This window comes from Lichenostomus cassidix, chromosome 3 (genome assembly GCF_008360975.1).
Source record: "Lichenostomus cassidix isolate B80296 chromosome 3, HeHo_3.0, whole genome shotgun sequence".
NCBI lineage: Eukaryota > Metazoa > Chordata > Aves > Passeriformes > Meliphagidae > Lichenostomus > Lichenostomus cassidix.
Window position 1 is genome coordinate 56,835,277 of NC_139483.1, and position 16,164 is coordinate 56,851,440.

At 40.0% G+C, this 16,164-nt stretch overlaps 1 long non-coding RNA gene across 2 annotated transcripts; it reads right to left on the bottom strand.

Moving 5' to 3' along the window:
* Positions 1 to 4,655: 4,655 nt before the first annotated feature.
* Positions 4,656 to 10,277, bottom strand: LOC146439785 (uncharacterized). 2 transcript variants are annotated; one of them, XR_014851306.1, is made up of 4 exons: positions 10,106 to 10,277; positions 6,058 to 6,287; positions 5,340 to 5,524; positions 4,656 to 5,106 (listed from the first exon to the last, which is right to left on the bottom strand). It is a non-coding gene; the product is annotated as an uncharacterized LOC146439785 (long non-coding RNA). The 2 variants fall into 2 exon arrangements; XR_014851307.1 differs by lacking the exon at positions 5,340 to 5,524.
* Positions 10,278 to 16,164: the final 5,887 nt, after the last annotated feature.

Consider the following 16,164-nt stretch of genomic DNA (forward strand, 5'->3'; position numbering starts at 1 on the left):
CTAGAGGCAAAGCCACTGTTGGGTTAATTAATTGGGGTGGGATGTCTGCACATTGAGGGGAGGAAAAGAGCTTCATTTAGTATATGCGTAAGTTTTGAGCAGCAGTTACAAAGGACTGTGGAGCTAGGCGAAGGACAGAAGTGTTTGGTACAGCTCAAACTGGCAGGAAGCCAAAGAAACTTGTCAGATATTTGTGAAAATAGGTTGCAGCTGCTCAGGCTAGGAGTGCTTCACTGTATAAGCAGCACTCTGGGACTTAGTGAGAGCCCACACTGACTGTCCCCACAATTTCTGACAATGCTCTGTCTGCCACAGGTCAGATTTCACGAGTGGGGACTGAGTTTGATAAAATGAAATGCCACACAGCAAGCTTCCCACAGTGTGGCATCTCCTTCTGGCCTGACAATGTCAGCTGAAGGACTCTGAGATTTCTTTTGAAGACAGACTGTATGTGCCTGTTCCTCTGTGCTTGCAGAATATGTCTCTTCTCCCTGACATTTGACTCTAGAGCCACATCTAAGCAAGCGGTTTCGCATTAATGACAAATCAAAAGAGTTAATGTCACTGCAAGAACTGTGCCATGATACCAAGAAGGAGTAGGGATGACTGCTTTGTTTGACCAAGAAGTAGTGGCCATTCAACTTACACTCATGAAAATTTAAAAAGCTTGGTGCTTGTTTTTCTTTCAGAGCCATACTCTTCCTTGTTCCTCTTCTGCCCTTGTTCCTTTGTAAACTTGACACTGATAAGTTATCTCAGAGCTTAATTTTCCTGCTAAGTTTGGGGGAGGAAAAGATAGTATTTCCAAAACTAATTTCTCTAACTGCCTAAATACATATTTAAAAACTAACCTGTCCACAGGACTGATCGAATTAACCATCCTAAATATATTATGTATTCTCCACCAGAAAGAATACTCTTAATATTTGGAGAAAAGGATAATTTTGGGAGACAAGACAAAAAGTCACCAAGATTTGGAGGTGGGGCAATTTTTTTTGTGCGTGTGTTCAGCTTGCATAATAATATCTGTTAAGCAAAAGACAAATGACATGACTTTGACTTTAAGCAATTTTATATTGTAATACTTATAACTTTTAATGTCCTTTTTTTTTTGTATTTTTAGGTGCTTTAAGATGAAAATATTGCTTTGCAGAAATTTCAGTATGTTATCTGGGCCTCAGGTAAACACCACCATAGCCCAGGTTTTATCCTTCCTTTTCTCAAAAATGCCTGCTAGTTTTTAAGAGGAAGAAGGAAAAGAAAGGAATAGTGATAGTTTGCTTTTGTTGTTTTACCCTTACCTTAGTCCAAGATTTTTAAGTAAAGCAGTATCTTGCTTATAGAAATGTTGGTATATGTGTGCAACTATTTTGTTGTGTAAGGCTGGAGTCAGCAATGGTTTATCATGAATTGCAATGCCCATCCTAAGGGTTTCCATCAAACTGTGAAATTTGAACGAAGTGTGCTGAAGGTAAAGACCCTCTTTTCCTGTTTTAAAATACAACACAAGCACAAAATAAATCAAAGGGACAGTTCCATTTCACTGTTTTTCAGTGTTCACATATTGCAACTATTTATTAACATTTTATAATATCCTAAATATAAGTCAGGAACTTTACAGTCTGTGGAGATAAATCCTTGTATTGGTGCCTCAGTTGGAATGTATCACAATACCTGATTTACACCAGCTGAAGGTCCCTAGTTTTGGATGAGGCTCAGATGTTTCACCTCAACCCCATGTTTGGCCCTGAGAGCTACTTTGTACATTTATAAACTTATCTAAATGTGACTAATGACATTTCCACATGCCCATCAATGAGTGTTTTCCTTCTCTCTTTCAAACCTGCTTAAAGTGAAATAGACAAAAATCCAGGAGAAGGGCTGCTTGCCTTTTTTTATCTAGCCTGCCAAGGGGCACAGACAGGAAATGTAGATGGAGCTCCTCCTCCCACTTTCAAGACCGAAAATTAAGGCAGATCTAGAGGGAGAAGCATTAAAAGGTGAAAAGCTTTTTTTCCTTTTCTCCTTTCCTTATTCCTCTTCCCTTTTTTACACATCTAGTCTCCTTGAGCTGAAGGACTGATATTTTTATCTCCATTTTTTCCTCCACTCCATCATGCAAAAAGTTATTCCAAAATCACTTGGCAGCTGTAAGACAAGCTATTTCCTAATCCTCAAAATAACTTTTGTTTTGAATAGTTCCCAGCTCCTTAAAAACGCATTCACATGTATGCATGTTTTGCATGGGAAAGAAAACTTATAGAAGTAAATATTCATGGCTAGTGACTGTTAAAAGCCTGCTACAATCATTATTAAATTTGATCCTATTCTGTGCAGAAAGTCCTAGGTATTAATTAGTATGTATTTATGATGTAAATTGTGCAAGCACTAAGGAAAGAGGCAGTGCTAATCCCAAATTTCTGCCATCTAGACAGAAAGGGTGAGTCTGTTAGACCCCTGAATCAAAATGGGGAAGGGAATATTTTTCCTTGCTAAAGTCTGAAAAGGCCTTTTAAATACTTTTTGGCTACCAGCCACATAAACAGAAACACCAAGGCTGATGCACACAATACAAAATAAAACCATGGGGTGCAGTTTGCCCAGTTTTGTTTGACAGCCTCACTTCACTAACTAGCTGAAGGTCAGTGCACATTGTTGAACACTTCTGTTACCTTTCATCTGCTCATGGGCTGCTTGAGCACGGATTTGCCAGCAGCTTTCTTCCTAGCATTGGTCAATAGTAAGCTCAGTAACTTCCTTTACGCTGTGGTTGTAACCAATCCTTGCCACTTCCATAAAAGCAGAGACAATGTTGGTATTCATCTCTGAAAATTCACTAGAGACATTACAGCAGGAGAAATGATACCAGTAAAATAGACCTTGGAAAAGAAAAGAAGTCATACTTGGTGAAAACCAGGCAGTGCCAAATACGGCTGGCCTTTTTTTTTGCATCCAGACACAGTGTTTCTTTTCTTTTCCGAAGCACAAAAAGGTATGGATAACCCTACCAACATTTCCATAGTAGAAAGAATCTCTCCTCTTCAGGGCATTAAGATTTCTTAATGGAGAGATTTCTTGCTGGAGAATGAATGATGCAATTATAAAAAATATTTGGAAATGGCTTATTTCTCAACAGTTATCATATTTTTCTTCTTAAACTAACTCTTCCTGCTTAAAGACACCCTGGGGATTCCCAGCCTTCCTTCCCCTTCGAAACAGAGCTGTGCAAAGCTGTTGTTTCTCTTCTTCCCCTGGGTTTGTTAATGTCTCAGTCCTGTCACCCTCTTCCCCTTCATGAGAGCTGAAGAATTTGGAAAACTCCACACCATTGAAGGAAGGAAAGAGGTTTCCACATGTGTCAGGGTCCTCTTCATAAGCATATTTTAAAAAATTTCCCTTATTGCTGATTTCAGCAGATCTCCTGCCTACAGATTTTTTGTTTCTAATTAGCTCTTCCGAATTCGCTAATAAATAAATGTCACTAATAAATAAAATGTACGCCTGTTGTGCAAATCCCAATGACTTGATAAAGCCAGTTCAAAGTAAAAAGTGATAGAAGGTAGAGTTAAGAAAGAAAATACAAGGCCAGGAAAAGGAGTAAAGTGATCAGCAAATATTTGACTGTGATGCATCATTAGACTGGAAAAGTTGAACCATTTGACCTCTGGAGGACTGTTCCAATGTGAATTTATCTCACAATCCTAAAAATATTTGGCTTTCTCATCCTGCAAGATTGCCTCCAAAATAAAATGCCCATTTAATGTCTTCTTTTTTCTGTAGTTCTCAGAAGTCAGCACCTCTGCTTGCTCTTTTCTTGTCTTTCCAGCACTGCAAATACAACAGTAAAACCATTCCCCTCTCTGCACATAACTTGGGCAAGGATTGGATACTTAAGGAAGATAACAGATTTGATGAAGAAATTTAGAAACACAAAACTGACAAATGAAATAAACAAGTTTATCGTATTTCCTGTATTAAAGCATAAAGAGGAAAGTTTCAAAGGAAACAACTTTCAAGTGACAGAACATGTAAGAACATGTTTGAGATTTAAATAAAGGCTTTTAAGTTGGCTGGATGATATCTACTCAGTTCTTTAAAGGTTCTGAACTGTTTTGTTCAATGACAGAAATTATTTAACTTTATTAATAACTTTATTATGTTAGTTAAACAAACCAAAACATAACGAAATAGATAAAAAGAACAAAAAGAAAACCTCAACAACTTAAATCCATCAACACCTAGCAAAGAAGCCCCAGACTATCACTCAGTCTGGGTCATTAAAACTAGCATCAAAATAAATTAGGAATTGAGCAATGCAGCTATCAAATTAAGACCAGGAAAATTATCAGTCTCCCTTCTCTGAACTCACTTTTGGTTACGATGATTTTGCCTCCTGGAACTGCATCAAGCAGTGGTATTACACAACAGACACCAGGAAAGCACTCTTGACAAGCCAGTTGTGGTAACTTGTCTTTCACAGAAGCTGTTGTTTCAGAGCTCCATGGACTACTAACACAAACCATAAAACCGATCCTATTTTAGTACTTCTTAGCTTGTGAAGTGCATCTTACAGGGAGAGGACCACAAAGCTCAAATGATGAGAAGGCAGCAGCATGTTTTGAGGGACAGGCTGACCTTTTCCTCTCTAGTGAATGTTTAGGATTGTTTCAGATGGGGGGATGTTTTGGCTGTGGACATAGTCCTTTCTAGTTCCAGCTAGGTCAAGGCAGATGGGATCTGCCTTTGCTGCTCCCCAGCTGCTCATCACCATTATTTTTCTTGTGGGCAAGCTTCTTTCAGGTGTTCTGGGGCTCATCTTGTGTGAGCACTTGCCATGAAATGGGCTAAATAAGCAATCACACTGATGTGAAACTACCTTTTTTATTGTGGCTGTCCCAAGTTGTTCTGGGTGAGGAGAGGTCCCTGGACAGTTTGCCATCTCTTGTGTAGGACTGAGCACTGGTAGCAGTGGGGTGATGGCCAGGATTTGGGACTAGGCTGGAACTCTCATCTGTAGGGAACAGCTGAAGCTGTTCTGAGGCTGAAGGAGGAGTGTCTGCAGTATTATCTGTTGTCATGGGGAATTCGAATGACCCTCATACAGACCTGTAGCAATTCCAAAACAAAAATTCAAGTATTTCAAAAGACTGGGAGATTTCCCAGCTCGAGATAAATCAACAGCTAAAAAGAAATGCAGAAGACAAAACAAAAAGGAAGGAAAAATATGCAGTTCATGAACTCTAGCTTTCACAGCCATTGAAATCCTCTTAGAATATATCTTGGAACTCTGTTCAAAAAAAGAGACAGCGCTGGCAAGTTCTCCCTGCTAGTGGAAGCACCATGAGCTAAGGAAGTTTTGGCAGATGTGGGCACAGTCTCTTTAGTGCCATCTTGAACTTCTTTTCCCCAGGTGGCCCATGGAGAGATTGAGTGACAGCAGAACTCCTGGCTAGGGGACTCTTTGGTCTCTCCCTAGTCTCTTGCAAATAGCGCTCAGTGTCCTTGGTCATATCTGCCTCCAGACCTGTGAACAAATCCTTTCCAATGGGGCAACATGCAAGCTATGCAACTTTCTCCAGTTGGCTTCAAATGTGGTTTCCTTGGTTATTGCCTAATTTGGGCAAATTTCTTCTGAACCAAAACTTTGGAAGATTTTCTGTTTCTATATTAAAGTGTGTATGTCTGGGACCTTCTCCTCTGAACAGCAGAAATGTCGATGCTGAACACCCGCATTCCTGTAGGAGCCAAGATGGTTTTATCTGAGTGACAAGGTCCAGGGATGATAGTATGTTGCCAGGTTATGTAAGGTCCAGTTCACATATCCAATTAAAAAGAGAGCTTTTGTCAACAACTGACCACTTAATGTTCATTTATCAGTGAAGATAAAAACTAACGAACCAGAGAACTGACAATCATCTTTCCATTTGGAAAGCACATTGCACTGGACAGCCATTCTTCCGGAATCTCTCTCAGTACAGAAATGCTACTTTAACATTTCTAAGATGAAATATAGTTAAGCAGTAAATTTATCTTACCCTGGTGTATCATTGCTCTCACCATGTGTAATGTTCATTTCCTCTCCTGGAACCCTGATGTGCAGCAGCAGGTTACACAGCCCTGGCTTCTGTGAACCCATTGGCTTCACTTAGGATACATGTCTTCATTTTCAACAATGTTGTCATGTTTCTTCCTAATCCAGGCCACTGTGTCTGCTTATTAACTAAAAGGAGGTATTTCCTCAGGACAGCTCTTGTCTTCATTAGTATGTTTGCTGGTTTATCTCAGACCTGCCAAAACAAAGAATGCATAATAAATTTCAGAATAAAAGCCCTGGACTTTTTAAAATTTCATCATTATAATGAAGAAGTAGTATCTAAGTTTTTGACCTCTTCCATTCCCTTTTGCAGGAACAGTTTGAGCATGCCAAGAACTGGAATTAAAACAGTCATTAACTAATTAAGATTTAGTAACTACAGTCCATGAATGAACTCAAAATATACACCTCTTGTGTCTGTCTTCCACTCCAGGTGCCGCATTTCTGTTGTGAGCCCAAAAACTGAATGGGTCAGGGCAAAATTTAGCTCTCAGCAATCTCAGTAAATGGTCCAGTGCTAAGACCCATGTGAGTAATGTGATAGACAGCATTTGATCTTCCAAATGCTAAAGCTGTTTCAGTCACATCATGTCATAAAAAAGTACTGCTAAAACAAACTGAAAAACATCAATGGGAAAAACATAGTGACTGGGACATAGAGGGTTTTAAGGAGAATTTTTTAAAATAAGCTGTGGCAGCTCAGTCCTGTTGTCTTTTTCTAAAATGCACTCATCTAATAGCCAACGGAAATGTCACCTGATGGAGGACTGTACACTCCAGTCTGACATCAGCAGCGTTCTTGATATTTATAGTCCTGTGAATTATGGATACGCAGCCATTTATCTTTCCTGGAGTAGATTCAACCTGGTGTGAGCTCACTGGGATTGCAGCTGGGTAGACTTGGCCCTTTTTCTCTTACACAGATCTTACTCCAGAAAAGCACTTAACTCTTACGACGAGAATAATCTGATTATTTTTGCTGGATCCTTCTTGTTTGAATTTCGGCATGTATTAGATTTAAAGGGACCTCAGCAGGGATGTGATTGTTCAGCTTACTCTTACTGAAGAATAAAAATATAATTTTTCCTAATTGCATCTGAAACTTTCAGCTTTGCATGCAACCATTTTCTTTCTGCCTTAGAGTGATACTAGCCTGCAAGGGCAGCTAGATGTCTCACTAGAACAAACTCTGAAAAACTTTTCCTGTCCCAGCCAAGATCAGCTAGAGTTTCTTTGTTACTAACTGTATTTTTCCCCCAATTCACATCTTCAAGCTTCAGAAAATATTGAAAAAGAAGTCACAGATAGAGCTTCTTGAGTAGGATAACAAATAAATGGCACTGCTCCACCTCCATGTAGCTTAATCTTAAAAAATATATGTAGGGAAAAATCACCTATTATCGTTTGCATTGTTTGATTGTTTCAGTCCATTTTGTACAGCATTTACCACAAGAAAGGGAAAATCTCTTGGAACAGAGAGCAGTCACTATTTTATGCGGAGCTCCATGCACTCATGATTTTTCTCAGAATATCTTCACTGAAAAAGGACCAGCATTTTTCATCTTTCTATTGACTACAATATTGCATCAGGTTTTAGCGGTGGGTGCAATTATGTTACTTCTTTACAAGCCAGCCAGCATGATCTTACTGACCTTTAAGAAATAAATATGTGGGCATTAAACAACCTAACAACCCTGAGAAGTGGTTTCATCCCCAGAGAGTCACGCTCCAGGACGGATAATGAATAAAGAGCTTATCAGAATCTTTGTAACATATTAGAAACATTCTCCAGATTACCTATAAAATTCATTAGAGACTAGTGACCTGCACTGAAGCCTGATAAGACAGAGGCTCAGGAAAGAGTTGAGAAAAACATGATCCATCAGAGTCATGGAAATCAAGAGTTTGGAGTAGAAGTATATAAGTCTAAGTATATAGATAGGGAACATTGCTATTTGGAAAAGATAATGGAAGGGCAAGAAAAGGAACAGAAAAAAGGTCTTAGTTCTTAATGCTGCAAATATCCAAGGTGAGAGCTTCAGCACTGAATTGTATAGTTTCTTGGCCATATCTTTGTTGATAAGTGAAAGAGGGTCAGGAATCCAAACATTATGTACAGACTTGTGTCTACCCTGCACAGGGCTCACTTGCTGAGGAGTGACAGACACAGCATAAGAGTTCTGTGGATCCCCTATGGCCCTAAAATACAAATGTCCTTTTGTATATGCTTTTTCATTTCAGGTGTCCAAAATATTGTCACGGACACCTAACTGGTGCTTTAGAGCATGAAAGGGAGGGCAGGCATGGCGTACCCCAGGTGTTTGGGAGTGGTCCCTGGAGTGAAGAGCTGACAAAATGTACCAGCACACAGCCCAGGAGAAAGGTCTCTGGGGCAGTTTAAAACCAAAATGAGGGAATGAGAAAGCAATTAGTCAGTATGTATGATCAAGGGCCTGTCTTGGCCTCGTGTCCAGCTGTTGCTAGCTCATAATCTGATCATTCTTTCAGAGACCCCTCATATCTGAGTGGCCTTCACTAAACTATAAGTTTAGATCTGCAACTAAGAAAAAAACCAAGTGAGGTTTGGTTTCTATAGAATAACATTGCCACCACAGAAGGGGAGCATTTGCATTCATCAGCTAATGTGTACATGAGTGGGACTGACCTGGGATCAATGTGAATACAGTGTTTTTGCACAGAATATTAGGTGTGGACCTAAATGTTAGGCAGATGGTCAAGGCAGAGGGCAAGACTGCCCTCTTAAAATAACAAAACAGAAGGGGTTCATAGGTCTTGGGCTGGCCTTCTTTAAAGAAATTCAATACCTCTCCGTGACGTCAATGGAAGATGAAAAATTTATTAGCGTTGGTTATAGAAGTGTATGTCTGGAAAAAGATGAAAATGCCAAGAAATAAAGCTTGTAATTGTAAAATGCATGAAAATGTAGAAGCTGCAAAGAGAACATTCAAAACACAAATTGATACTGTTTATATGTAACTGTAAAATAAACATAGAAGTGCCTAATTAATAGGATATAAAACTATAAACTGTATAAGGAAGAGTAATTTTTCTGCTTTGCATTTAAGTTAGGAAGAAAATTCATCTTGGAATCATTAGCAAGGATTAGAGTTGCTGTATTTCGTAGGGAATCGTCAGCTGTGATAACCAGATGGCATTGCCTTATATGCTTTGAGGCCTCTGAGCCTCAAAAATACATTTGACTTACAAATTAATCTTTGTCGCTGTAAGGATAATTTTGGTTAGCAGTAATGAAAGCTGTTCTTATTACAAGCTATCTCTAGAACTTGGCTTTTGATAACAATGCTAAACTTCACAGTGCAGGTAGTGCAAACAGATGCTTGACACCATTAAGAAGCAACAAAATTGCACAGAACTGAGATCCAGATGCAATTGCAAAACCGAGTGTGGTCATGGTTTTGGAAAACTGAAACTAAAAGAACCCCTCAACTAATCAAGGTTTTAATCACAGTCAGTTCCCCCTGCTTTTTCCTATGTTTCTACCAGTGGTGCTGACTAGACATAGAGGTGCAGAGACTTTCCTCTGAAATTCATGTCCTTCAGCAGTGTTGTTAGTCAGTCCAAATGACAAAATTTTATTTCTGTTTCCCACTTTCCTTGCAGAGTGAATGAGCCTTTCAGGCATTAATGACTTAATAACTCTTAATCCTTAGAGTTAATTTCTTTTCTGCTCTAAGTAGAGCTTCTTCCACAGAAAGTATAATTTTTGAGAAGCACACATAGAATCACAGAACCATGGAATAGTTTGGGTTGGAATGGAGCTAAAAGATCATCTTAGTTCCAACTCTTCTGCCATGGACAGGGACACTCTCCACCAGACCAGGCTGCTCAAAGCCCCATCCAACCTGGCCTTGAACACTTCCACTTGAATGGGGCATCCACAGCTTCTCTGGGCAACCTATGCCAGTTTCACTACCCATACAATAAAGGACTTCTTCCCAATATCTAATCTAAGTATCTAAACTCCCTTACAGTTTGAAGCCATTCCCTCTTGTTCTGTCACCATATGTCTTTGTAAAAAGTCTTTCTTCATCTTTCCAGTTGGCTCCCTTCAGGTTCAGGAAAGCTGCAATTAGGTCATCCCAAAACCTTCTCCTCTCCTATCTGCTCTGCTCCCCTCCCCTCCTCTCCCCTCCTCTCCCCTCCTCTCCCCTCTCCTCTGTCATCCACTTCTGAAATAGCAGGAGGTCATTACCAACATCTGCAGCATATAACAGCATCCTGTTGGCACTGTGACATCAGGAGATTTCAGGTTGGTGTGACAGAGGCTCTAACTGCATGTAGACCAAACCAAAACAAGCCAGAACTACCACAGAAGCCATCAGTCCTGAACTGTCTTGTTCCTGCTGGTTGATTTTAAAAAAAATAATTTTCTGTTGCATCTTTGGAACAAAAGGTAGAGATGTTCTTGGGGCATGAAAAAGTAGAACAGGAGTTTCTGTTTTATTTTCTGCTGCAACCTCAGCTAATGTTGGCTCAAAATGTTAAAGTGAACATAAAATAAAGGCCTTGGTTTTAGCCTGCTCTGTTAGAAACCAAATCCATATATGCCTGAGTATATGGAAGTTCAAAACATACAGTTGAGGCAGCTTGACCCTGGCTTTTTCCTCCTTCCCTGTCACAAATATATTCACTAAATGAAAGGGCACACTTTTGCTGCCAGTTTTCACAGTTGTGATTCAGTTTTCACACAGCTTCCAGTGGAAATCCAGGACCCATTTCCAAGGACATGAAGTAAACAATGTTTGCCCCAGTGTGTTGCAAAGCTAAGTGGTTAATGCATTAAAGCAATGACTTGGGGTTTGAATTAATCCCAACCTTCTTCTCCACAAAAAGATATCTGTAATACAGAGCAGGCGCTGCCACTAAGTGCAGGGAAGCTGTGATGAGTTCTCTGATACCGTGGCATTTTTTTAAGGGAAAAACAGGAAATAATAGAAATTCTTGACAACCAACATGATGACTATTTCAGTGCTATTTCATTTATTTTATAGAATCATAGAATCATAGAATGTTAAGGGTTGTAAGGGGCCTTAAAGATCATCTAGTCCCAACCCTCCCCATCATGGTCAGGGACACTAGACCACTAGACCAATTTGCTCAATGCTTTATCCAACCTGGCTTTGAACACTGCCAGGGTTGGGGCATCCACAACTTCCCCAGGCACCCAGTTCCAATGTCTCACCACTCTCACATAAAGAATTTCTTCCTAATACCTAACCGAAATTTTCCCTCTTTCAATTTGTACCAGTTCCTCCTTGTCCTATCACTACAGTTCCTGATGAAGAGTCCCTCTCCGGCCTCCCTGTAGGACCCTTCAGATACTGGAAGGTTGTTATCAGGTTTCCAGGCAGCCTTTTCTTCTTCAGGTTGAACAGCCCCAAGTTTCTCAGCCTGTCTTCATAGGGGAGGTGCTCCAGTCCTTTTACCAACTTTGTGTCCATCCTCTGGACTTGCTCCAACAGTTCCATGACCTTCTTATGTTGGGGACATCAGACTTACTCCAGGCAAGTCAGCTTGAGGTTTATCAGAGAGAAATGTATCAGCTTAAGAGAGAAATCAGGGAGATTTATCAGTTTAAGAAAAGCTATTTGGCTAAATTTATATCTCTAAAATAAATTCTGACTGTGACATCAGGAAAGGTATTGGCTCATCGATTTTATATTTCTTAAGCTGCGCAGATTTTGGTTTGTAAAATGTGTCTTCTGATGTTGAAAGAAACAAAGTGCATAATTTTCAGTTCATAACTGTCTGATTATTTTTTTGCCATAAACAATACTATGAAAAAGTATTACATAAAACAATATAATATATAATAAAAATACATTGGCCAAGCCATCTGTGGCTTTCTTAAATTGAAGTAAGTTCCTTATGTGAATCCCTATCCACTAACAGAAATGGGAGGAATCTTTTGATTAGAAGAGAGGCAGAACTTATTCCTGATGTTCTTGGATAATTATTACTATGAGCAGATGAAATGTGATTAAATGTTTTAATTATCAGGATATTGTTAGTGCAGTTTTTGAATCTGCTTTGTGTCCAGATTCCTGAAAGAGTCTGAATCCTGCTAAAATTTCATGGCATGCAGATAGCAAATGGCCAGGGCCCAGCCCCTGGGTTCAATCTGTATGGCAGGTTATCCCACACACAGCTGCCCTGCCACAGCAGTAAGAGTTTCAAATCCTAATCCAAATGAGATTTCTGGAAACTTTATGGGCATTAACTAATTTGATCCTCCCATTTCTTTCATTGTTTTCAAATTTAAATAATTACAGTTGAGCCCATTTCACCCTTAAAATCTGTGTTCTGGGAATTGTGTTTTTTGAGCTCTTGTAGAGGTTTTTCAGTCTTTCAAAAAACTGCCAGAATCCTAACTCTTAATTCCCCCATGCCACAGCTGCATATCATGGCTTCACGGCAATCCAGCCTGTTTCCAGGCTGAGAGCATAACGCTGACATACATTTTGCTAGAAGTTAACCTCTCTTTCTCCAGTACCTCTGGCATTCATTCCAGATGACAGACATGCAAAATGGCTTCAAACTTGTTCTATTCTCAGTCACTGGAGCACATTTCTCAGTATTTGCACAGATGATCTGTCTTGGTTTAAGAACATGTGAGGTCCAAAACCACTGCAATAGCCAATTTTGGCCGTTGCTGAAGGCTACTGAGTACTTTTCAGGGCACCTTTTTACCAGGTGCTGCAGATCCTCCAGCTGGTTACAAGAGAGCTGCTTCAGTACCCAGAGCAGTACAAATGCTGTGCAGTAATCATGCCAGTTGAAGTCCATGAAGAGTATGTTCAACTACAAGGGCAAGATCTTAGAGACTTAAAAGATGTGGCTTTGCAGCTTGTAGTTTTAGAACTAGTATGAGTAATCTCTAGGGCATATCTGTAATGACTGCATGGGGAGGAAAGCTCCTTAACTTTCTTCTTTTAGTAAGTATAAAGCAAATTATAAACAGTAAGGGGATATTGAGGTACTTTCATAAGTGAGAAATTCAATAGTCTCAAGAGTAGAGCAAGATGAGTCACCGAGTCCTGATACAAATGTACCTCACTCCCTGCAATCTGCTGCCCCTGCAGCACATCTGCTTGATCCAGCCCATTGCAAACACATGCCTGACACTGAGAAACACTGAAGTTTGCATATTGTTTTGGTGCTTGTTGCAGGACTTGCAAGATAAGGATTTAATACAACAACTGTTCGTTTGTGGTCTCTAAAAGGGCATTTCCTAGCCTCTGTCCCTTGAAGGGCACAACCATACCTGAGCGTAATGTCATGCATGCCCTGTCATGTGAGAACGTATTGATGAACTCAGTTCAAAATTCAGACAATAAGAGTCATTATTTTTGAAAAATTTACCTCTATGTTGGTCTGGAGATTTTCTAGTAACCTGTTCTTTGGGGCAATAGCAAGCATGAGATTGGTAGCAGAGATTTGACTGAGGTCCCACCTGCTTGTAAAGGTTTCTGGGTACAGCACAGGCCAGTATACTAACACAAGTAATTTCAAATTAAGTCTCAGTCTTTTCTGGCTCTATAGTATAAGTTCCAATGCAAAATGTACAGAACACCCACGTAACCCGTGGCTTTTAGATCTCAAAGTAAATGTTTTCACATAATCATGGATTGCATCCAAGCAAATGTCTGTAAGATGACATTTCTGGAAGCTTTTGCATCTTTACATTATATTTAGTTTACACAATATACTGTACAACTGGAAAAAGTGGCCATATGAGCCAGACCAACATTTGACCTCTTGTAGAGTGCCTTTGAGAACAGGCTATTTCTCTACCCTCCTCTACGCTAACACCTTTTACATCAGACAATTTCCAAATCAGGAATTTCTTTGAAGTTTCTGGTCTTTCTTCCATAGTTTACTTTTCAAAACATCACAAGGCTAGTGGAATTCATGTATTCATATGCAGGGGGCCCCCATGCAACCCAGCCTGGATCTGAGTTACCCTCTCTTCTTTACATCCACCTTCTTTTCCTCTCTCTGTGAAGCCATCCTGCTCCAGTCTGAATCACTGGGAGTCCTCAGAGTTTCTGTGTGGAGTTGAAATTTGGATCTCCTGGCAGCCTTTGTCCTTGAGGCACCATCCCCCTGTTTCTCAGCAGAGCTCAGCATGGCCATTGTGCTGGAGCACGCTTGGTGTTAAGGGAGTGGGGATGCTTGTCCCTGTAAAGGCCCACAAATCTACATAAAATTGATACAAAAACATTTAGAGGAAGGGAACCAACACATTTCTAGGGGAAATGTATCAAAGGACAAAATCCAGCGCCTTCTATCATCTGGCTTTCTAGCACTACACATGCTGTTTCCAGGGCTTCTGTGAAAATAGTCTGTGAGCTGTGCTCTCTGTGGGAATGGCTGCAAGGAGGGCATAACAGGGGAAAGTAATTTCCTTTGGAGTGCTTTTGAGTATCCCATGAAGCCTGATCCAAAGTCCGCTGCAGGCATTGGCAGGCCTGCCAGAGAGACTTTAATACTCTTTGCATCAGGCTTCAGCCTATTCACACATCAGCAAAATTTTTTTCGTGTCACTAGTTTTGCAGAAACTGGTGTGGTGCCATCTGCAAACAAGGAGAGGGAATGTTTTCATTTCCTGAGCATAGGTGAAGTGGACTTTTTTTGCTTGCTTATTTTAAGATGCTGTGAAATCCAAAGATGCAAGAAGAACCACTTTTCTCTCTGCACAGATAACTGAAAACACAGCTTAAGTTTTTTTTTTTTAACTTTTATCTTTTTTCATTTTTTCTGTATTTCTCAAAAATATAATTTAATGAGAAGAATCAAACAAATGGGGCAGAGATCTTTGTAATTTTCAGTTGTTTGAGTTTTTTTCAGTGCAGTACTCCCTAGCTTGCAGAAGACAAAATGTCTTTCTGATGGGAACTGTGACTTCTTTTGGTCAAAGGAAGGAGGAACATAAAAGAGGGATGAGACAGCAAATAGCAGATATGAGAAGGTGAGTGAAAAGCAAAGAAGTTAGCTTTCTAAGGAATACACTGATTATAGTGCTTCTCAGAATAATACTGTGAGGGCTGCATGCAAAATAGGACTTTTAAAAATTGGTTTCTGTATCAGATATTCATGCATGTAACATTTCTTTGTTCATGCCTGCAAACTGATTCTTCTTGAACTGAATGTTACCTTCCAGTGTCCTCTGTCTTTTCATTGCCTGACTCAGCCACTCCTTACAGAGTAGCTCATGGGACAAGGTCCCAGGTAGCAAGGTGTTAGTTGTTCCAGGAGTGGCTCAGAGAAGGAGCATTTGTGCTATGAAGTGGGTTCTTTATTGTCCCATGAGAGATAAGGTCAGGCATCAGCCTCCTCCCCAGAAACAGCATAAATACAATCTATTTTCTCTACCCAATAGACTATTTCCATGGAAGTCAAACTTTTGTGTGTGAGTGAGGCTGCTGCTTGTTCAGTGTTTGTTACAGTCGATCAAGGGGCTCAGCAGCTAAGGCATGGGCAGAGACACTCTCACATGCATCCCCAGAGGTGTTTAAAGCCAGGCTGGATGGAGCTTTGAGCAACCTGCTCTGGTGGAAGGTGTCCCAGTCCATGGCATGAGGGTTGGAACTGGGTAATCTTTAAGGTCCCTTCCAACCCAAACTGTTCTATGATACTATGATGCACAGAAAAGCAATATGTAGTGCAATGTTATAAACTTTTCCCTTAGAAAAACTGGCAATAAATGGACTTTGTTGCCCACAGCTAGAGATCTAGTACAGCTTACATCGAATAACTTGCCTCTAGCAACAAGGCTAGGTTAAGACAATAATTATATGGTGTTTCTTCTTCAGTAAACAGGCAAATTTAAAAATGGTACAAAATTTTTAGATGTGCAAAACCAGCAAGTTTTTCAATGAGAACACCATTAAGCAATGTCTTAGTCAAAACAGAGCTTTTAAGAAGACCAAGTATTTATAAGCTGCCCTATATACTGAGAAGGTTGTATGATTTTATGCACAATAACTGCTCTTTGCTACATCACAGGTACCAGGGTGGGATACGTA